At 33.2% G+C, this 22,805-nt stretch overlaps 1 non-coding gene and 1 pseudogene across 1 annotated transcript; both read right to left on the reverse strand.

Annotated features, from left to right (window-relative positions):
- Positions 1-4,506: 4,506 nt before the first annotated feature.
- Positions 4,507-4,996, reverse strand: LOC141494157 (trafficking protein particle complex subunit 6B-like; annotated as a pseudogene).
- A 7,713-nt stretch (positions 4,997-12,709) lies between these two features.
- Positions 12,710-12,816, reverse strand: LOC141494577 (U6 spliceosomal RNA). The gene has a single exon (XR_012470486.1). It is a non-coding gene; the product is annotated as a U6 spliceosomal RNA (small nuclear RNA).
- Positions 12,817-22,805: the final 9,989 nt, after the last annotated feature.

Raw genomic sequence — 22,805 nt, forward strand, 5'->3', positions numbered from 1 at the left:
AATATATATGCTGTTTCCTCTCTGAGCCATTGCCAATGTGAATGTAGGCTCCCTCATTCTCCCCACCTTCCTCCTTCCATTGCAAAGCACCATGAAAGTACATTTCCCTTTCACCCATTGACTCCATTTTTACAATATATATTATCTACAAATTAAATTTTCTCATCTATTAAAGTTCCTTCTATCTGCTCTATTAAATGAGAATGTTCAAATGAGTATTATCAGTATCATATTTCCATGCAAGAATACACACATTTCATTATCATTAAGTCCCTCATAATTTTCCCTTCTCATTCACCCTCTCTATGTTTCACCTGAGTCCTTTACTTGAAGTTCAAAATTTTTGTTCAGCTATGGCCATTTCAACAGGAACATTTGAATTTCCCCTGTTCCTGTTTCATTGAAAGTCCATTTTTCCCTTGGAAGAGGATGGTTTGCTGGGTACTTGATTATTGCTTGCATTGCAAGCTCTTTTGCTTTCTGGAATATCATATTCCAAGCTCTATGAGCCCATAATGTAAGTGTTTCTAAGCCATGGTTAATCCTGACTGTGGTTCCATGATATTTGAATTGTTTCTTCTGGCTGTTTGTAACCTTTTTTCTTTGACTTGGGAGTTCTGAATCTTCAATATAATATTCCTGAGGGTTCGTTTTGTTGAGGTCACTTTCTGGAGGAGATTGGTGGATACTCTCATTTTCTATTTTACCCTCTGCTTCTTGGATATCAAAGCAATTGTTTTGTAGAAATTCTTTAAAAATGCGGTAGAAGTTTTTTTTCCTGTTAATGACTTTCAGGTAACCAAATAATTTTTAAATTAACTTTTCTGGATCTGTTTTCCAGATCAGTTGTTTTTTCAATGAGATATTTCACATTTTCTTCTAGTTTTTCATTCTTTTTTGTGTTGAATTTGATTTCTCACAAAGTCTTCAGCTTCCTTTAGCGCTATTCTACATCTGAAGGATTTGTTTTCCTCAGAGAGCTTTCTTATCTCCTTTTCCATCTGGTAACTTCTGCTTTTTAAAGCATTCTTCTCCTTGATAACTTTTTGAACTGTTTTAGCCATTTGACCTAAACTGATTTTTAATGTTATTTTGTTCAGCATTTTTGCATCTCCTTTACTAAGCTGATGACTTTGTTTTCATATTTTTCCTGCATCTCTCTCTCTCATTTCTTTTCCCTGCATCTCTTTCTCATTTCTTTTCCCAATTATTTTTCTATCTCCCTTATTTGCTTTTCAAAGGCTTTTTTGAGCTCTTCTGTTGCCTGAGATAAATTTCTATTTTTCTTGAAGAGTTTGAAAATTGATTTAACTTTATCATCTTCTGATTGTATATTTTGCTCCTTCATGGGCCCAAAGAACTTTTTTATGGTCAGATTCTTTTTCTTCTGTTGGTTGCTTATTACCTCAATGTTTAAACAGATTTTTAACACATTTCCAAATCTATTTGGGGGGCTTTTAGAGCAGCCCTTGGGTAGTTTAATTCTTCTAGATCTTTAAGAGACTCTGACTGTTCACCTGGCCTGTGCTTTGGTCTTTGGTTGACCACAAGCAGGCCCTTCTGCTCTGGAGCCAAGAAGAGTGTCCCTGCTCTTCTATGGCCATATGAGACTCCAGGCCACTACCTAGATCTGAGTAAGGGCAATGAAACAGGGTTGTGCTAGGTCTGTTTTCAATACCAGTGGAATAGACCTTTCCTCATAGATCTTCATTGTTACACTCTGTTTTTCTATGGATTCTCCTATTCCAGAATTTAGTTAGAGTCATAATTTTATGGTATTTTGAGTCTTCCAGGTAAGAGAAAATTCCTGCCTCCACATCACCTTGGCTCCGCTCCTGTCAGTTTTGTTTTGTGAGGCATTCTTCTTCAAAATGACTTTTTGTATCTCTTTTTATATGTGACCCACTCTATTTTTTAAGGTATTATTTTCTTCAATATGTTTTGTCTCTTTCATCAGACTGCTCACTTGGTTTTCATGATTTTTTTGGCATCACTCTCATTTTTCTTTACATATTTTCATCAACCCTCCTCTTTAATTGATTTTTAAAATTCATGGACTGAGATCAATTCAAATTTTCATTGCAGGCTTTGAACATAGGAATTTTGACTTTGTTGTCTTCTGAGTATGTGTTTTGTTCTTCCTTGTCACCATAATAACTTTATTTTTAATTGATATTTTATTTCACTTTGCCAACTACATACTATACGTTTTTTAAAATATTCTTTCACATGCATATGCATATTTTACCCATATAATTTCCTTCCACCCCCCCATCCACTCAGCAGCAAGCAATATTGTACACATACATTTGTGTTTAACGTGTTTATAGATTAGAAATTTTTGGTATGAGGAATTGTAATTAAGGGAAAAGAACAAAACCATGAAATAGGAAAAATACATTAAAAATTTTGAAAAAGTGAATATTGTAGTCATTCAGATTCTGTCTTATTATGTCTTATTTTGTTTTGTTTGTCTTACTTTAGATGGGGATGGCATTGTACATATCCAGGCTCCTATGGTTGTCCTAGCACTCTGAACTGTGGAGAGGAGCTTCATTCATCATGGTTGATCAATTGATGATGTTGTTGTTGATGTTTACAGTGTTCTCTTGATTTCCCTCCCTTCAGTCAGCATCAGTTCTAGTAATCCATTCAAAGTTTCTCTAGATTCCAAACATTCATGGTTTCCTATAGAACAGTAGGACTCCATAGCATTCACATATCATAAGTTGTTTAGTCATCCCACATTATTCCTTCATTTCCAATTCTCATGCCACTACAGAAAGAGCTGCTATGAATATTTTGGAGCATATGGGACTTTCCCCAATTTTTATGATTTCTTCTGGATATAGAGAGTTAGTATTGCTATTGCTGGATCGAAGGGTATGATCAGTGTTATTGCTCTTTGGGCATAGTTCCATATTGTTCTCCAGAATGACTGGATCAGTTCACAACTCCATCAACAAAATATTAATGACCCAAATCTCCTACATCTTCTACAACACTGATCACTTTCTCAGTTTGTCATCTTAGCCAATCTTATAATGATGTGGAACTTCAAAGGTTTTTTACTTTGCAATTCTCTTTTCAGTAATAATTTTGAGCATTTTTTCAGATGATTATATATATGTATATATTATATGTATATAATATATATATATATATATATATATATATAGCTTTATTTTCTTCTGAAAAATGCCTGTTCAAATCTTTTGATTATTTATCAATTGGAGAATTATTTGTAACCTTATAAATTTGATGCAATTGATTATTTTAGAAATTATATCTTTATCAGAACCCCTAACTGCAAAAATTGTTTCTCAACTTTCTGTTTTCCTTTGAATTTTGGAAGCATTGATTTATTGGTGCAAAAACTTTTAATTTAAAACAATAAAAATCATCCATTTTCCAATTTAAAATGTATTCTATTTCCTGTTTAGTCATAAATTTCTCTCCTTTCCATATATCTGACAAATAGAGAATTTATTGGTGTCAACTGATCTATGTTTAAATCCTATAGTCATTTTGAACTTATTTTGGTATAGGGTGCTAGATATAGGTCTTTGCCTAGTTTTTGCCATACTGTTTTCCAGATTTTCCAACAATTTTTTAAAGAAAGAATTCAAACAATATTTATTACATACCACTGGTAAACCCATGAGGGATATACTTAATATAAAAGAAATTTTAACATATGTGACATGTTTAAAATTACTGGAAATGAATATTCCTAGTATGAATATTGCGTAGTATGGGTGAAGAATGGACAGTCTCAATTATTAATTTAAAGTAGTGAAACTGACTTGGACATGAATGTGAGGCGTCATCCTGATTGGTCTTGTGTAATTTTAAGAGATATCATGCTTTATCTATTTAATCTAGGACCCATCCAATCAACTTAATTTCCTTCATCTGATTCCTTTCCTTCAAAGATGTATCTCCTTTCTTTCCATCCTTGCTGATCCTAGAAATACTCTTTCAGTCTTACTTTTATGTAGTGCCATCACAATATCTAAAATAAAAAGCCTCTTCAAACAAATATGAAAATTGCTCAATTTTACATATACATCCAACTTTTAAAAATAAATTTAGTCTTTTTGAGGGGGTCTGTTAAGAGTTTAGTTTTACCCTCCTTTTTAATGCCAAATAAATATTATCATGAATTAATAGATCAGAAGCACAAAAAAAGTTACTTGGTTCCTGTACTCATTTAGTAAAATTTTAAATGAAATAAAATATATTGTAATATAGAGCTACAGCATAATGTCTCAGTAAAATATTCTTTGAAACTCTCCTGTTCCATGAGATAATATATATATTGTATAATATACTAATCTTAATAAAGTACATGTTACATCATCTAATAAATTAAATTGGCATACAGCTTATACAAATCAATGCAATAAAATTATGACAATGCCAGTAAGTCAAAAATTACTACTCAAAAATCTTTATACATGAATAATTTAATCTCTTTACATTTTAGAAGGATTTGAGTACTTGCTACATCTTTTGTATCAACACTTGAAATTTACATGCTGGCATTGCTGATATTTCAGCTGTTATGATAAATTTTATCCCCAAATTTGATAAGCCACCTCTCATTAAGTCACTTGTAAATGCTAAATACTTAGATGTATGATCTAAATACTGTATTTTTGCAGACATCTGAGTCAGGAGTCAAAATTTGTTGTCTTGAAGTATATGCATCCCCTGAGGATTTGTCCTTAGATTATCGTTTTATTTCTTGAAAACTGTGGTTCAGCAATCTTTACAAATCAACTTCATGATATCTAATTCATCCTTGAATCTTTAAGCGTCTTTTGTAAACATTTCTATCAATCCTTGTCCCACTCCAAAAACCCATGTTCTCCAACTTATTTATGCATCTTCCATTTTATACCTCCCCCTGATCTGCAGACTTGTAGATGGCAGTCACCATCTGATTGTGTAGAAGAAAGAAGTGTGCCTTGTCTGCTATTTCCTGCTTCATCTTTGGGGCTCTGGGACCCTAAAAGGTGGAGGTCAGGGTCCAAGCACTCCGAAGGATGCAGCCACCTTCTGGGCAGCTGCCTTCAAAGCCACCACTCCGCCCCACTGCACCAGAACTCAGAATGGGGAATAGGTCAGGGCAGGGGCTGGGCTTCACTGTGTCCTCTAAGGAGCCTGCACCAGGCGGGGGAGCCCAGTGACAGGTGAGGCAACAGGAAAAGTCCAAAAATTTTTGTCAAATGGTGAGCTCTTATCCCAAAAATTGTTGTCTTTGGATTTGTCAAACAGTTGCTTACTATAATCATTTAGTAGTCTTTATGATCATTTAGTAGTCTTTCTTTTGAACTCATATTAATCTGCTATTATTCTATTCCTTAACTAGTGCCAGGCAGTTTTGATGACTTCTTCTTTATCCTATGGTTTTCGAACTGGCAGAACAATGTAAATATCAACAAGACTGTGAGATGAACAGTCTTGATTGGAAGCAGCTACTCTCAGCATTCCAGAAAGCTAGGAAAACTGTATTGGACTGGTTATGGACTATATTCGACCCATTCAGAGGAAGAAAAACAAAACAAAACAAAACACAAACACACACACACACACACATACACACACACACACACACACAAACAATCCTTCAGAATCTGATAAAGATTTTATAAAAATTATGTTATGTATCTCTAATTTCTCATACCAAAAATTAGTCATCTGTAAATATGTTTATCAAAATATATTTGTACAATGGTAATCTGACTGTTCCCTGCTGAGGGGAGAGGGGTGTGAAGAGAGTGTGTAAGGAAATTTTGTAATTTAAAAATATACATGTGCATATGGATGAAAATAAATAAATAAATAAATTTAAATAAATAAAAGAAAATTTGCTAGAGCTAGTTCACTTTCCTATACCTTTTTTTCCATTAGTTGCCTTGACATTCTTAAATTTTGTTGCTCCTGAAGATTTTTGTTACTACTTTTTCTAGCTCAGTAAAATCATTATTTGGCAGTTTGTTTGATATGTCATTGAATAAATAATTTTATTTGGGTAAAATTAATCTAATCAGGAATAATTGATATTGTTCCAATTGTTTAGATCTGACTTTATTTAGGTGAAAAGTGCTTTGTAATTGTGTTCATACATTTTCTGGGTTTTTGTGTTGGGAGGAAGATTCCCAAGTATTTAGGTTGTCTGCAAGTTGTCTACTTTAAATTGTATTTGTCTATCTCTTGCTCTTGGGCTTTGTTGCTCATATATATGCTAAATTTCTGAGAGCTTATTTAATATTCTAATTTGTTTGATTTGCTAATTGTTACAAGTAGTTTTTAGATGATTTTCTCAAATTCTTTAATTATGCCAGCATATCATTTGCAGAGTAAAAGCTTTGCTTCCTCATTGCCAATTCTGATTCCTTCAATTTCTTTTTCTTCTTATATTGCTAAAATTAACATTTCTAATACTATGTTGAATAGCAATGCTGATACTGTCTCTCCTTCTTTCACCACTATCTTACTGGAAGTGAGTTTATCCTCATTACAAAGAATATTTGTTTATGGTTTTAGATAGATGCTACTTATTATTTTTAAGGACAACTATATTTACTCCTACTCTTCCTAATATTTTTAAAGGAATGATGTATTTTGTCAAAGACTTTTTCAGCAACCATTGAGATAATCATATAATGTCTGTTCTGTTCAATTATGTTGAGTGTTATCCTAATTGTTATAAGTGCTTCCTGATCATGGTATATTTTCCTAGATAAAACTTGTTGTAATCCAGTTGCTAAAATTTTATTTAAAATTTTTACAAAAATATTCATTAGGGAGATTGGTCTATAATATTTTTGGTATATTTCATTTCTTTCTGCTTCAGGTAACAGCAACATATTTGTGCCATTAAAGGAATTTGGCAGAGTTCCTTCATCTCCTATTTTTTAGAATATTTTATGCAGAATAAGAATTGTTCCTGAGATATTTGGTAGATTTAACTTTTAAATCCATTTGGACCTGGAGATTTATTTGTAGGGAGTTTATTGATGATTTCTTCAATTTTTTTTTTCTGAAATGTTTTTTTTAAAATATTTTATTTCCTCTTTTGTTAATGTGGGCAGGTTGTATTTTTTAAGCATTCATTTGAGGTTATCAAATTTATTGGCATACAGTTTGACAAAATAGTTCTGAATAACCTCTATAATTTCGTCCTCATTAGTGTCTTGTTCATGATTTTCATTTTCAATGTTGTTAGTTTGGTCATTTTATTCCTTTTTTTTAAAATCAGATTAACCAAAGATTTACCCATTTCATTGTTTTTTATTATAAAACTAAATTTTTATTTCTTAGATTGGTGATTTTCTTGCTTTCAATTTTGTTAATCACTTACTTGCTTTTCATAATTTCTAATTTGGTATATGGTAATTTAGTAATTTGGTAAACAAACTTTATTTTTTTCTTTCCCTAGTTTTTTTTTGCTGCATACCCAGTTCATTGATCTATTCTTTCACTATTTTTTTCATAAAAGCATTTAGAGATATAAAATTTTCCCTGCATTCCCTGTCTGCATTCCATAAATTTTGGCATGTTGTCTCATTGTTATAATTTTCTTGGATGAAATTATTGTTTATTTCTATGGTTTGTGGTTTGATCCATTAATTCTTTGTAATTAAATTAGTTAGTTTACAATTAATTTTTTCTTTACATGGTCCATTGTTTCATGTAATTTTTATTGCATCATGATCTGAAAAGTATGTATTTATTATTTCTGCCTTTCTGCATTTGATTGTAAGCTTTTTATCCCCAATATATGATCATTTTTGTTATACTGCTATGTACTACAGAGAAAAATATCTATTCTTTTCTATTCCCATTAAGTTCTCACCAAAGATTGATCAAATCTAAGATTTCTAAGATATTATTTGCCTTCTTAACTTCCTTCTTTATGTTGTGGTTACATTTATCTTGTTCTGAGAGAAGGATGCTGAGATCCCCTTCTATTAAAGTTTTACTGTCTGTTTCTTTGTAATTCATTCATTTCTTTTAGGAATTTGTATACTATCCCACTAGGTACATCCATGTTTAATAATGTATCTTTAAACATGATGTAGTTTCTTTCCTCATCTCTTTTAATGAGATTAATTTTTGCTTTTGGTTTATCTGACTTTAGGATTGCTAATCCTGTATGTTTGTTTGCTTTTTTATTTCTGCTGAAGCATAATATATTTTGCTCTAATCTTTTACCTTTACCTTATGTGTATATCTCTGTTTCAAATGTATTTCATGTTAGCAACATATTGTAGGATTTTGATTTTTAATCCATTCTGATATCTATGTCCATTTTGAGACAGTTTGTCCCATTCAAATTTAGTTAAGATTACTAATTCTGTTTCTCTCTATGCTATCTTTCCCCATTTATATTTTTCTCTGTCCTTTCCTCATTCCTTTTCACCAAAGTTTTACTTCATTTTCCCTTTTTGCTTTTAAATTTTAACTTTCAGTTTATTTAAACTCATGACTTTACCTTCCCTTTTATTACTCCCTTCTTCCCTTTTCTTTTCCTTCCTGACACTTCCCTATAGAGTAGAAGTGGAAATGTATCTTATTTCCTCTCCATGTCAGATCTACTGAACAAGATTTATTCACTCTTCTTTCTTTCCTTCTACTAAAATAGATCTTTGTGCCTCTTCACCTGGTGTTATTTATCAGAAGTACTATCCATCAAAGCACTGTCAATTAAATGTTGATTAATTGATTGCCTGATATGCTAAAAGTACTATCATTCAAAGTACAATGGCTGCTTAATTGATTACTTGATTTATTGATAAGCAGCACTGCCTCATAGTCACTAAGATCCCTCCCCTTTCTGTCTTATTAGAAATATACTTTTAAAGAGTCATGAATCACACCAAATTATGATCACTTTATATCTTACCCCTTTTACAAGTACCCTCCCTGGATACATGGTCCTCATGAGCTAAAGCTTCATGCAAAGTCAAATCATTTCATGAACTATTTGAACACCCCTCCCCCAAGCATACTTTGTCCCATATTCCCCTTCCTTGAGCTCCCCATCATTGGTACTTAAACCCTTGTTAACTGTATTATGTATTAAGATAATATCACTTCCTAAGCTCTTTATATCTAACCCTTCTAATTAAGTTCCTACCCTCAACCCCTAATGTCACTTCTGATTTAATTAACTATCAAGTCCCAAAGTGCTCTAATAACTGGGACACTCAGACGGTCTCTCTTAAGAACTTTATATTTGATTCTAAGGTTTGGGAGACACTGATTCATGATTGTCCAGCATAACACCCTCAATAGAGAAATTGCTAAGCTCTGTGAACAAGACAGAATTATAGTAGATAAAAGAAAATTGAGACACATAAGTTTAAAATAAACATCCCAACTTCTCATCTGGACTATTTTTCTCAAACATAGTGATTGTTATCTTGATCCTCTTCAAAGGAAAAACAAGAACTAACTATACCCATGACTCTTCAACTCTATTCAACCTTTTAACTATTCTAAGAGAAATACAATTTTCACAAGTTACAAGTGTTATGTCTATGCTTATAGGGTTGTACACAATTTAATGGTCATGTATAAAATAGGAACATTTCTTTTGTTTTGCTTTTCATTCTCCTTTTAATTTTTAATATTTCTCTTGAGTCTTGTATTTGGAGACTGAAATTTGTTTCTTTTTACCAGGAAATTTTGGAAGTCCTCTATTTTGTTGAATATCAACCTTTTCCCTGGACAGAATATACTGAAATTTGCAGGGTAGTAATCCAAAATATTTTACCCTCTGAAATATGGTTACTCCTTCAGTCTTGAAGCTGTTAAGTCCTGGGTAAATCTGATTGTATTTCTTTTGAATTTCAATTGCTTCTTTTTTGCTACTTACAGTATTTTCTCTTTTATTTGATAATACTGGTATTTGGTTATGGTAGCCCTTCAAATTTTTACCCTGAGGTCTCTCAGAGGAGTTCTATGTATTCTTTCAATGGATGTTTTTATCTTCTTGCTCTAGCAGATTTGGATAGATCCTGAATAATATTTTCCAGGATCTTTTATTGATCTAGGCTTTCTAGTACTCCAATATTTTATAAAGATGAAACTATTCTCTTGGAACTATTCTCCAGGCCCTTTGTTGTCCTAAAAGGGACTTTATGTCTTCTTTAATCCTGTCAACCTTTTCAATTTGTTTGATTGAATCTTTCAGTATCATAGATTCATTGTTTCTTTTTGTCCAATTCTAATTTTTAGGATTTTATTTTCTTCAGTTAGCTTTTGTGTTTCCATTTCCATTTGCTTAATTTTATTCATTTCTGAGTTGCAATTCCCTTTACAATTTTTTGATTTGTGTTTTAGATGAGTTGCATATCTTTTCCAGTTGGTGGATTTCATGTTTTAAAGAGTTATGTTTTTCTAAAAGGTTATTTTTACTTTCAAATGAGTTGATTTGTTTGGTTATTTTTTTCACATTTATTCTTTTTTTAATCTCTTCTATGAAATTTTGGATTTGAGTCCAATTCATGGAGTCCTTTAAGACTTCCCATGTAGGTAGTTTTTCACTTCTTTCTTCTTCTGAGGTGGCATTGTTATTTTCTTTATCTGCATAGTAGCCCTTTATGATGAGCACTTTTTTAATACTTTTTGTTCTTCTGGATTGTTTGAGCTCTGCTCCTGAGTTACAGGGAGTATAGACCCAAATATTTTATGCTTTGGCTGGACCTTATCCATGGATTGTCATTTGTCAACATGTTGCCTATGTGACCCAGGTGTTACCTTTTCAGAGATATATTTCCTTCTTTATCTCCAGATTCTGTTTATGTAGTGGTATGTTCCCTATCCATTCCTGTCTTTTACTCCAGTGTTCCCAGGGTTCAGAGTTTGGTTGTGGCTAGGACTCTCCCTGCTGGCTTGTTATGTAGCTGCCAGGATGTATTCTGTTGTCAAACTATCTGAACCTGGATTTCCCTGGGGTGCCTGCTGCTGACTTTCTTGCCCCCCCCACCCCACTCTGGATTTTACTTCCTCTTTTTCCCCAAAGAGACAGACCTTCACCTAAGATCCTCCACAATGTCTGTAATTCAAAACTTCTTTCAATCCTGTCAATTTTTTTTTTTGGTGAGATCTGAAGCTTTAATGTCAGTACAGAGATTTCATTTAGTGTTGTGTAGAGAAAAATACTGGGAGTATGCTAAATTTGCCCCCCAACTTGGCTCCACCCTAAAATTCCATAGTAACTTTTTGCCAACAGTTTTTTTTTTTCCTGGTGTTTGCTCATTTCTCCAACCTTATCTTAATTTTAACTTTTGTTAAGGAATGATCTCTGCTTCCAGTGTGAAGGAAGCACTCTCAGCTTTTGGAATTTTTTTTTTTTGCTGGTTTCATAGATTTTTTCGGGGGACTTAAAAGTTTTCTGTTCTTCCAAGGAGGTATGATCCAAAGAGAGGTTTTTGTCACTCTCCTGGCCTGAGCACTGATCTTTAGGTGACCACTAGCTCTCATTTTCATCCTGGAATTGGGATGAGAGTCCCTGCTCCTCTGTGGCAAAGCTCTGTTGTGCTGCTGTTACTCCTCTTCCTGGAACTATGGCCCAGGATTGTGAACCTCATCTGAAATTCGGTAAAGCAACAGTCCTGCCTCAGTGATAGCAGAGAAATGCTGTAACCTCATTTTGATATTCTCACTGTCTGTGGACTGAATGCTCTGAAAGAAGCTGATGTTGCTACTGATTCAGTGACTCCAAAGTACTGCTACTGATCCACTGGGCTTGGTCTGGACTGCTGAGGACTGTGCTTCATTTTGACCCTGGTGGGGCAATCTTTTCCTGTTTAACTTGCAAATTTTCCTTGACATTCTCTGAATTTAGAGGTCTGGAAATAGCCACTGTTGCCCCTGATTCAACCTCTTAGCTGCCTGATCATGAATTGCTGGTGCTGGTTCATCATGGTGTGGCTAGGGTTACCTGTACTCCTCTCTCACCCTGGTGATACAGACCATTCCCACAGATCTTCCAAATTGTCTTAGTTGGAAAATCATTTCACTGAGTCTTTTCCTGGGTGCAACCACTCTACAATTTGCAAAGATACATTATTTAAAGGAATTGGAGGTTTTGGGGGAGATCTCAGGAGAGTTCTTACCTTTACTCCACCTTCTTGACTTTGACCCTTCTTTGGTATATTGAATAGGTTTGGGTGCTGTATTTTGTCAAGGCTTTTCATTTTCTTCAATGAATTTTCATTTTCTTTTAATAATTTCTATTTCATTTTATTTTTTAATGCAATTACATTTCATGAAAGTTTTTCACATGCATATACATATTTTTAATTTACATAATTTCATTCCACCTTCCCTTCCACTACCCTCCCCTCAGTGACAAAGAGTCTGTTGAATATTGTATCATAAACAATTGCATTTAAATTGTTTACAGACTGGTAATTTTCTGTGTAAGGAATTAGGATTAAGGGAAAAGAAAGGAAAACCTTAAGATAGGAAAGAAAAACATAAGAGAAATTTTTGGAAACTGAATGTAGTAAAGGGTGGCTAGGTGGTACAGTGGATAGAGCACTGGCCCTGGAGTCAGGACTACTTTAACTCAAATCCGGCCTCAGACACTTAATAATTACTTAGCTGTATGACCTTGGGCAAGCCACTTAACCCCATTGCCTTGCAAAAACTAAAAAAGCAAATACAAAAACAAACTGAATGTAGTAAAAATATGGAACATTTCACAAATTTGTCTGTCATCCTTGGTGGGAGCCTATCTAATCTTCTTTGTTTTCCTTCCACTTTTAGTATATGTGCTGCTTCATTGAGCACTGTCAAAGCTTTTTCAGCATGACTTGACATAATTATATGACTTCTCTTATTTTTAATATTAAATATGTTCAATTATTGTGATAGTTTTCCTAATAGTGTACCAGTTCCACATTCCTGTTATAAAGCCCATCTTGTCATAGTATATGATCATGGAGGAAAAGTGGAAACTCTTTGCTAATATTTTATTTAAATCTTTTGCATCAATACTAATTAGTGAAAATGTTCTGTTATTTTCTTTCTCAATTTTGGTTTTTCCTGGTTAGGTATCAGCACCATATTTGTGTCACAAAAAGAATTTGGCAGGACTCCTTCCTAGTCCATTTTTAAAATTTAATTTATTTAGAATTAGAATTAATCCTTCTTTAAAAATTTTGTAGAACTCACTTGTCATCCGGCCTTGTAGATTTTTCCTTAGGGATTTCCTTGATGCTTTGTTCGATTTCTTTTTTAAGTTATTTAATTTCTTCTGTTAATCCAAGGAATTTCTATTTTCCTAAATATTCATCCATTTCAGTTAGGTTATCAGATTTACTGAGAAATAATTTAGCAAAATATTCCCAAATTATTACTTCAGCCTCTTCTTCATTGGTAATGAATTCACTTTTTTCATTTTTGATACAGGCAATTTGGTTTTCTGTTTTTTTAAATCAAATTTATAAAAGATTTAACTTTTTTTCAGGAAATCAACTCATTTTATTTATTAGTTAAATAATTTTCTTTCAATTTTTACTAATTTCTCTATTTATTTTTAATAATTTTGAACTTGTAATTTAAATGGGGATTTTTAATTTACTTTTTTTTAGCATTTGGAGTCAAATACCCTATTCTTAATCTTCTCCTTCTCTGTTTTATTCAGGCAAGCATTTAGAGATATAAAACTTACTATAATAACTGTTTTGATAACACTTGACAAGTTGTGATATGTTGTCTTATCATTGTCACTGCCTTGGATGAATTTGTTTTTTCTATGAATTATTGTTTGATCTTATCTCATACTTTTTTTTCTTCCTTAAGGATATAATTTCTCTCTCATCACACTCAATTTGGGTCAAAGTACAATATGTAAACAAATTAAGTCTGAAAAATTGCTTTTTGTAGGGTGGGTGGGGGAGGGAAGTAAGATGGGGGGAAATTGTAAAACTCAAAATAAATGAAATCTTTAATAAAAAAAAATACCCCAAAGTAAATGGAAAAATGTTTTTTTGAAAAAAATTGGCCAGAAATTTCTAGAGTGAAGATGGCAGCACAAAGTTAGGAATTTCATGAGTTTTTCCTCAAACTTAAATTAATCCTCTACATAGAAGTTAATGTTACAAATTCCACACACAAAAAAAGAGTGAAACAAGTTTTTAATTCAAGATATCATGGAAGAGTTTCAGTAAAGTGTCTTTCTCTTCTGGATAAAGGGGAAGAATAGCCCCAGTTAGACAAGAGAGTGGGAAGGTCAGCAGAAGGCCCTTAGCCACACCACACAGTTCATGTCTTGACTCAGAAAGTCAGAGCAGCAGCAAGTCAGTAGTGAGGTTTCATAGTCCTACTCAGAAGCCGAAATCTGAAATATGGTAGAGCTGGTGCAGTTGACAGGACTGGAGTAAGAAAAAAAAAACTGCTGCAAATGCATAAAGGATGAAACAATACTCTGTGTAGGTAATACCTTCACAAGCAGTAAGCCGGGGAACATATCTCAAATCCAGGACAAAAAGCAGGAGTCTAAAACCTATAACTCAGGAGCAGATATCAACTATCAGAATGAGCAAAATCAAAATGATTTTGAAAGCTATTATTCTGAAAGGGATGATAAAATGTCATCTCAAAAAAGGAAAGCATTGATAAATTGTCTACATGTGAAATCACAAAGGAGTCTCAAATCCAAAACCTCTTGTAAGATCTCAAAAAGGATTTTAAAAACCAAAGAAGAGATGAAGAAGAAAAATACAAACAAGAAATGAGAGCTATACAGGAATTATGAAAAATTGACTGAATATACTCCATTGGTAACAACTATACTGTGTAGAGAAAAATATGACTTGTTAATTTCATAGGGAAGTTGAAAATTCATTTAGGATATAACATTGCTATTGGAAATATCAAAGAAGAAATGCTGAGAAGTTAGGTATAATTTTTCTGACTTAAATATAGAATAATGCTATCCAGCATGTCCCCATATAGAGGAATTTATGATCATTACTGAGAAAAAGAGGGGGAAATTTCCTATAAAATTGAAGATGATCAAAAGGAAAATGAATACAAATCATCAAAAAATAAAATCAATCAACTGGAAAAGGAAAGTGACTCAACAAAAAAATAAGTTCAAACAAATGAAAATGGAGAACAATTTATTTAAAAATAAAATTAACCAATTGAAAAAAAAAACAAATGCTAACTGACAACAAAACCCTAAAAAATTATAACTATACAAATGGATAAATCTATGAGGCACCAGGTATCCATCAAGTAAAACTAAAAGACTGAAAAAAATTAATGTAACAACATTTTAGGAAAAGCAAATGTCCTGGAAAATTTATGTGGAGAGAGAATTTATGAATCATTGGTCCACCTAAACCTTCATTAAAAAAAATAGCCTGGAAAAATATCTTACAGGAAATTGTCATGGAAAACTACCCTAAAATACTGGAACAAGAAGACAAAATAGCCTTTGAAAGAATCTATCAATCACCTCCAGAAAGAGACCACAGACTAAAGCCTACAAGAAATATAGCAAAATTTCAGAAATCTCAGCAAATGGAGTAGCCAAAATGAAGCAATTTAAATAACCAGGAACCACACACAGAATTATACAGGATTTATCAACTTCAATATTAAAGAATCAAAAAAGCTTTTGCCATGATATTTTGCAGAACAAAGGACCTTAGATTATAACCACAAATTAGCTACTCTGAAAAATCCAGCATATTCTTTTTTTCTTTCAATTGATATTTTATTTTATTTTCCAGTTACATGTTATGAAAATATTTCTATATTCACCTTTATGCATATGCATAATTTTAAGTTACATAATTTCCTTTCACAGTCCATTCCCAAACCCAGTTCTCTCAGTCAGATGATTATTATACAAGCACAAACCTATGGGACCAACCATGGTCAATGCTATACCCATCCAGAAGAAGGAAAAACAAAACAAAACAAAACAAAAACCTTCAGAAACAGATGAATACTAATTCACTTTTTAGAAAATTCCTTTTATGTATTTATTTTTAATAATTTTATTTTCTCATACCAAAAATGACTAATCTGTAAACCTGTTTAACACAGATGTTTACTTATGATATTCACTTGACTGTTCACCACTGAGGGGAGGTGGGTAGAAAGGGAAGGTAGAAGGAAATTATGTAGGTTAAAATATGAATGTGCATATAGATGAATATTGAAAAATTTTTGTCACATGTACCTGGAAAAATAAAATATCATTTAAAAATGAGAAAAAAATTCACATTTTCAAAAATATTTATAGCAGATCCTTTTATAGTGTAAAATAATTGGAAAATAATTTCAAAATTACAAAAATAATTACAAATAATTGGAAATTGAAATTGATGGGATACCTACCAGTTGAGACATGTTTGAACAAGTTATAGCATATGAATTTTATATAGTACTATTGTTATATAAGAAATCATGAGTGTTTGAGCCATAGGGAATTATGAAATGAAGTACATGAACTGATATTTAGTGAAGGAGAACATTGTACAGATTAACAACACTGTCAGATCCTCAACTATAATAGATGCAGCTTCTCTCAGTACTTCATAGATCAAAGACAACCCTGAGAGACCTGTTATGATAATACCATCCACTTTAAAAGAAAATAAACCTTTGGAATCTGAATGCATTATATTCAATTTTTTTGTTTTTGAATATTATTTTATTTTTTGAATTATATACAGAGTTTTCAACATTCAACTTTTTGTAAGTTTTTGTGTTTCAAACTTTCCTGCCTTCCTCCTTTCCCTCCCCCTCCCCATGACAGCAAGTAGTCTGATACAGATTCTATATGTACAATTATGCTTAGCATATTTACATTTAATGATATTGTAAAATTATGTTAATTTTTTAAAAGTATTTTTTTTATCTTTCCTTCCTTTCTCAGGTTTTCCCCCCTTGGTTCCAATTCCTCTTTCACAAAATGGCTAATATGTAATTATGTTAAACAGGAAAGGACATATCTAAATTATACCAGAAAGTTTCCTGGTATGAGAACAGGGGAGGAAAGGGAGGGTGGCAGAAATATTTGGACTCATAAATCTGCAATTGAATGAATGTTGAAAAAGTACCATTATATGTAATAGAAAATTTTAGAACAAATAAAAAAATAATTGGATAAATTATATGCAATAAAGGCTACCTAAGTAGGGTTATAACCAGTTTCATCCCATTGCATAGCAGTCTCATGGATAAGTCATGAATGTCCATCACTTCTGGCTATGTATATTCTCTCTGTTAGTGTTACAATTTTCAAGAGGTATGAGGAACTTTTTTCTGATGCTGGGATAAAGCCTGTTTCAACTTATTGAATAACAGGTTTTTTTTTTTCTTTACTCCCCCCTTTTTTACCTTTTCATGTGTCTCTTGAACTTCCTGTTTGGTGTCCAGATTTTCTATTTAGCTCTGGTGTTTTCATTAGGAATTTTTAGAATTCTTCCATTTTGTTAAATGTCCATCTTTTCCCCTGAAAAAAGAATTTTCATCTTTGCTGGATAGTGGATTCTTAGCTGCATTCTAAGCTCCCTTGCTCTTTGGAATATCTTGTTCAAGGCCCTTTGATCCCTTAATCTTGATGCAGCCAGGTCCTGAGTCATCATTACTATGGCTCCTTGGTATTTAAATTGTTTCTTTCTGGCTGCTTTCAGGATTTTCTCTTTTATCTGATATTTCTTGAATTTGGCCACAAAATTCTTTGGTGTGTTCATTTTAGGATCTCTTTCTGGAGGGGATCAATATATTCTTTCAATAACTACTTTGCCCTCTGATTCCATGTTGTGTAGGCAATTTTCCATCACTAGATCCTGTAATATTGTTTCTAGCATTTTTTTTTCTCTTCAGTGTTTTCAGAAAGTCCAATAATTCTCAAGTTGTCCCTACTCAAACTATTCTCAAGGTCAGTGGTTTTTCTGAGGAGGTATTTTATATTTTCTTCTATTTTTTTCTATTTTGGGGTTTTGTTTAACAGGCTCTTGATGTCTCAAGAGCTCATTAATTTCCACAGACTCCATTCTTTACTTAGAGAGGAGTTTTCATTTACCTTTTGCAACTCTTCTTCACTTGGTCAATTCTACTTCTGAAAGAGCTTTCCATTTGACCAATTGAGGTTTTGAGAGAATTATTTTCTTTTTGCATTTTCCCAATTGAGGATCTGAGAGAATTATTCTCATTTTGTAGTTGTCCAATTGATGATCTGAGAGATTTCTCATTTTGTATTTCTCCATTTGTATTTTCCAATAATTTGTTTTCTTGTTGCAAGGAATTAATCAACTCTCTCAAATTTTCTAATTGATTTTTAAACTCCTTCCTTATTTCTATAAGGAAGTCTTTCTGTGCTAGAGACAAGATCATATTCTCCTCAGAGGTTCTAGGTCTCTCTGAGTTAGAGTCTTTTCCTTCCAAGAATTTTTCTATGGATCCACCTTTTCGCTAACCTTTCTTCATTTTGTTAAGACCTTGAGTCGGGTAGGGGGTTGGTTCACAGAGATTTGGTATTGGGACCACTAGAGGCTTTATTCACTGAGTGCAATTTCTCCAGCTGGCCTGTAGGAAGGTGATGGTTGTTTTCTCTGGAGTGTCTATGACCTTGATTGAGGCCTACTCCCTTACCCTGGAGGGAGTGATTGAAGCTTTTAAATACTGTTGCCTTCAACAAATGGCAGGCTTTACTCTGGAGTGAGGTCATCCCTCTCCCTATTGTCAGCTGGGCTGGTTCTTCTCCTCACATACCTGTGCCTGGGACAGAAGTAGTCTCTAATTGTGTTTGTTCTGGGAAGAGGCTTCAGCCACAATGGAGGCATGGACTCAGAGGAGCCCAGGGAGGATGTCCACAGTTCTTCTGCACTGTAACTTTCTCCCCAGCCTTGTTGGAAATTTCCAGAAGGCCAGTGCCAACACCCATGCCTCTGCTCCCTAGTGGACCCAATCCCCCAGTTTTCTAGCCCTGCTGCTGATCAAGCAGGTTGGGCCCTTAGGCACCCGGGGCTCCAATCCCGTCCCTAATCAGGCTGATCTGCCCTATGAGCCTGGAATCACCCACAGCTGCAGAAGATAAATCCTGAAGTAGATGTTCTTTCTCCTGGCTTTTCTTTCTGGGTTTTGTGGGTCGGATTTCTGTTAAGAGGTTTGTTTCATATGATAGATGGGGAAAGGTCAGGTGACTTTAGAACTGTGCCTGTCTTCTCTCCGCCACCTTGGCCAGAAGTCCAGTGTGCTATATTTTAAAAGTTTTTTTTTTATTTGTCAATTTTTTGCTACCTTTTCAAAGCTGTTGACTCTATTGTAAATCTCTCATTTATTTTCCTATTTTTTCTACATGATCTTCAAAACTCTCTTTTGGGGGTTCTCCAAGAGAATTTTTTGGTCTTGGGATCAATTTGTATCCCCTCTAGAGCTTCATATATAGTCCTTTTTTTCCAATGTGCTTTTCTGAATTGGTGTTTCATCTTTCTTATTTTCATAGCAACTTTCAATGATCAGGATTTTTGCAGTTTCTCATTCATTTTTAGCCCTTTTTCTGGACTGTAAAGTTGAATTCTGTCCCTGGGCTGCAGGAGGCTCTGTCCAAGCTACTTGTAGTGATGGTTTTGGACCACTATCCATGATTGGTCTTCAGGTTCTAGTGGCTTCCTCACTCTTCTGGAGTTGCCCAGCCTTGTCTTGCCAGCTTTGTTGGAATTCAGGGGCTCATAATTTGCCTTCTACACTGGACCTAGAGCTGTCCTTCTGTGTCTCATTCTGTGCCATTGGTTTACCTGAAACTGGACCTTAGATGCTGATCTTTGCAGCAGTTGAGAGTCTTTCACGGCATCCCTTACAATATGCCCTTGCTGAACTCTCCATACTCTCTCTACCCTACTGAGAGAGAAAGAACTTTCCTGAATCCCTACAAGATATTTTAAGCTAGAATATGCTTGATGTTTGTTGTTTGTTGCTTTGGAATTTGTTTAGAGGCTTGATTTAATGCTGTTTCTAGAGGAAACTGGGAAGAACTCAGAGAATTTCCTATCTTCTCTGTACCATCTTGACTCTGCCTCATTTTTACTCATACATGACCTAACCTTCCACTACCACCATTCCTCTTGTTTTTGAGAAATATAATTTAATTAATAACTGTGGTCACCATGCTCATATGCAGGGATGTAAATGCCTCGAGTGAAAGAATAAACCCATTTTTGCATTTTAACATAATTTCTATTTGGGACATAGCAAATACATCCTAAATGTTTTTCATTTGAGTTGTCATTCAATCCAAGATTTCTGGTTTATGCCTGAGAGAAAAAAAAAATAAAAGCAATTTTGAGGCCTCAAAGAGTATTTGAAAAGCATGTTATTTCAAAATGAACTATTCCTTGAGATATAATGGCCACAGTTTTACTCTCCTAGATTTCTACATTCACATTTTTCAGGAAATATAAAGGCTGGGAGGTTGGACAGGTGATCATATTTATCTACTCATCTAAAAACAAAAGCAGTCAAACTAGATAACTGTTCTCCTCTAATCTCTATCAACTTCAAAAGAAAAAAAAAATAATAATGCCCTAACAGACTGTGTAAAGACCTAGCAAATCTATTGTTAAGTATATGTCTTGGTATTTGATGTCTTTTGTCTCTATCTAAAAGATATTTGGAAGAAGGAAATGTGGTTTTTGGATTGTATCTTAGAATTTTGTTGCCAAAACAGGGCATAAATAAATTTACCATTCTTCCTTCCTATCTTCTTCCATGCTCTCTGCCTGTTTAAATGATATGTAGGTTTTAAGATGTAATTCCAGTCATCTTTTTAGTTACTACTTCATCCTGCCTTGATTCTCAAATTTCCCTCCTTCTGATAATATCTGTAAAGTATTTAGCAAAATGAATAACATATAGCAGGTGCAATATAAATGCTCATTGATTTCCTCCATTCCTTATTCTTCCTTCCCTTCTTCCTTGCCTTAAATGCCTGCTTCAGTATAAAAACTCATTTTAGTACTAAAATCGATAGACCCTCCCCATTTAAAATGTTTATTTAAACTAGAGGTAAATCTGAATTCTCCCTTCATTTACTCTCACCCCCAAAGTTATTTAGGAATCCCTTTTAATCACTCCAATTATGAGGTTTTGCTGGTTAATTTAGATCATTTGAATGTTTATTTATGTGTAGTCAGAAAATTTCTAGGGTAAATGTTTTTTAAACTATAAAAAATAAAATTTACATTCCTCTTAATTCCACAAGGAGTACATTTTTGTCCATTTCTAAGAATCACAGAGGGATGGTGATGTCTATACAATTACCGAATTTTCCCTCAGAAACTTTGTAGAGGAGACTAAAACAAATGCCCTGAATGATCAACAATCAACAACAGTATCCTATCAAATTCTAGTTTCAAAAGTTTCTGTCTTTGCCTTTTTCAAATAAGTAAAAGTAATTTATACCTCAAGCACATGAACACCTTTCACAAACTTGTCTCAGATCCTATCAAAGCAGCTGTCCTCTAATCAAAAATCTTGTTTGTTTTCTCTAAACATTTTTAGGACCAGAACAGGCTGCTCATGCACTTTATCATCCATCTAATTCTATAAAGCTCCATTTTTTATATGGGCAACAAGTGTACTATATATTGCTCTTAAAATCCATATTTTATTTTCAGGCTTCAGTTCAAATGTTTCCTTCTTCAAGATTCCTTACATGATTCTTCCAGCTTCTATTGCCTTCCGAATCAAGGTTATCTCGCATCTCTTTTTTACCTATGTCTTTTTCCATCAAAGATTGAGGCTTGTGGAGGACATGAAATTTTGAATTGATTTTGAATCCCCTGTACCTCATAGAGAGCTTGGTTTTGTAGAACTTAGTGAATATTTTTTTTGACTGATTAACTGATTGAGATAATATATTTACGTTAAAATTGTCTTACTGATAAATTGAATTTCTTTTAATACCTGAAGCTTGATATCATTTAGGCCAATCTTCCATTTATTTGAAACCTCATCAAGAGAGCCATTGTTCCCCTTTTTGAGTCTGATTAACCTCCCAAGCCTTCTACTAGTATTTTCTTGTATTTTCATAATTTACTTAACATTTCACTTTTTTAAATTGGCTGTCCATTTTTCTTCATTTTGGATCTGACTTGGTATCACCCTTCATCTATTTTATTTTTGAAACTCCTGGAGGGGATTTTATTTTCACCCACTCACTGCAGATGTGTAGACTGTTAAAAGAGTATGTCTCATCAGTCAGATCATTCCCATGACATCTCTGTGTTCTCCAATGATGCCATTCCTAATTTAACTATTCCTTCCCAGTATTCTAGTGAGACAGTAAATTCATGTCTAAAATTTGTTGGTTATGTTTCATGAAACATTAAAATGACTAAAAACTAATCCTTTACATGATTGTACTTTTCCAGATATTTCCTTATCTACTATATATTCTCCACGCTTTCATAAACAACTCATTTTAACCAATGCTTATCTTTACTGAGATTTATTCCTTTCTTTAAAATATGGAACATTATTGCATAAAAAACATATACACACACTTTTGTATAATCACTTGGGTAATTATACATATATATGAAATTACATGTGTCTAAATTTTATGTACATTTATATATCTCATATTTACACATATGTAATATATATTTGTTGCAAATATATATACATTTATGTGCATATATCTATGTATTAATTTATTATGTATGATATGATATATGATATATGATATATGATATGATATTTATTGTATTTATTATATTATATCATACCATATTATATTACATTATATTATA

This window comes from Macrotis lagotis, chromosome 7 (assembly GCF_037893015.1).
Source record: "Macrotis lagotis isolate mMagLag1 chromosome 7, bilby.v1.9.chrom.fasta, whole genome shotgun sequence".
NCBI classification, from domain to species: domain Eukaryota; kingdom Metazoa; phylum Chordata; class Mammalia; order Peramelemorphia; family Peramelidae; genus Macrotis; species Macrotis lagotis.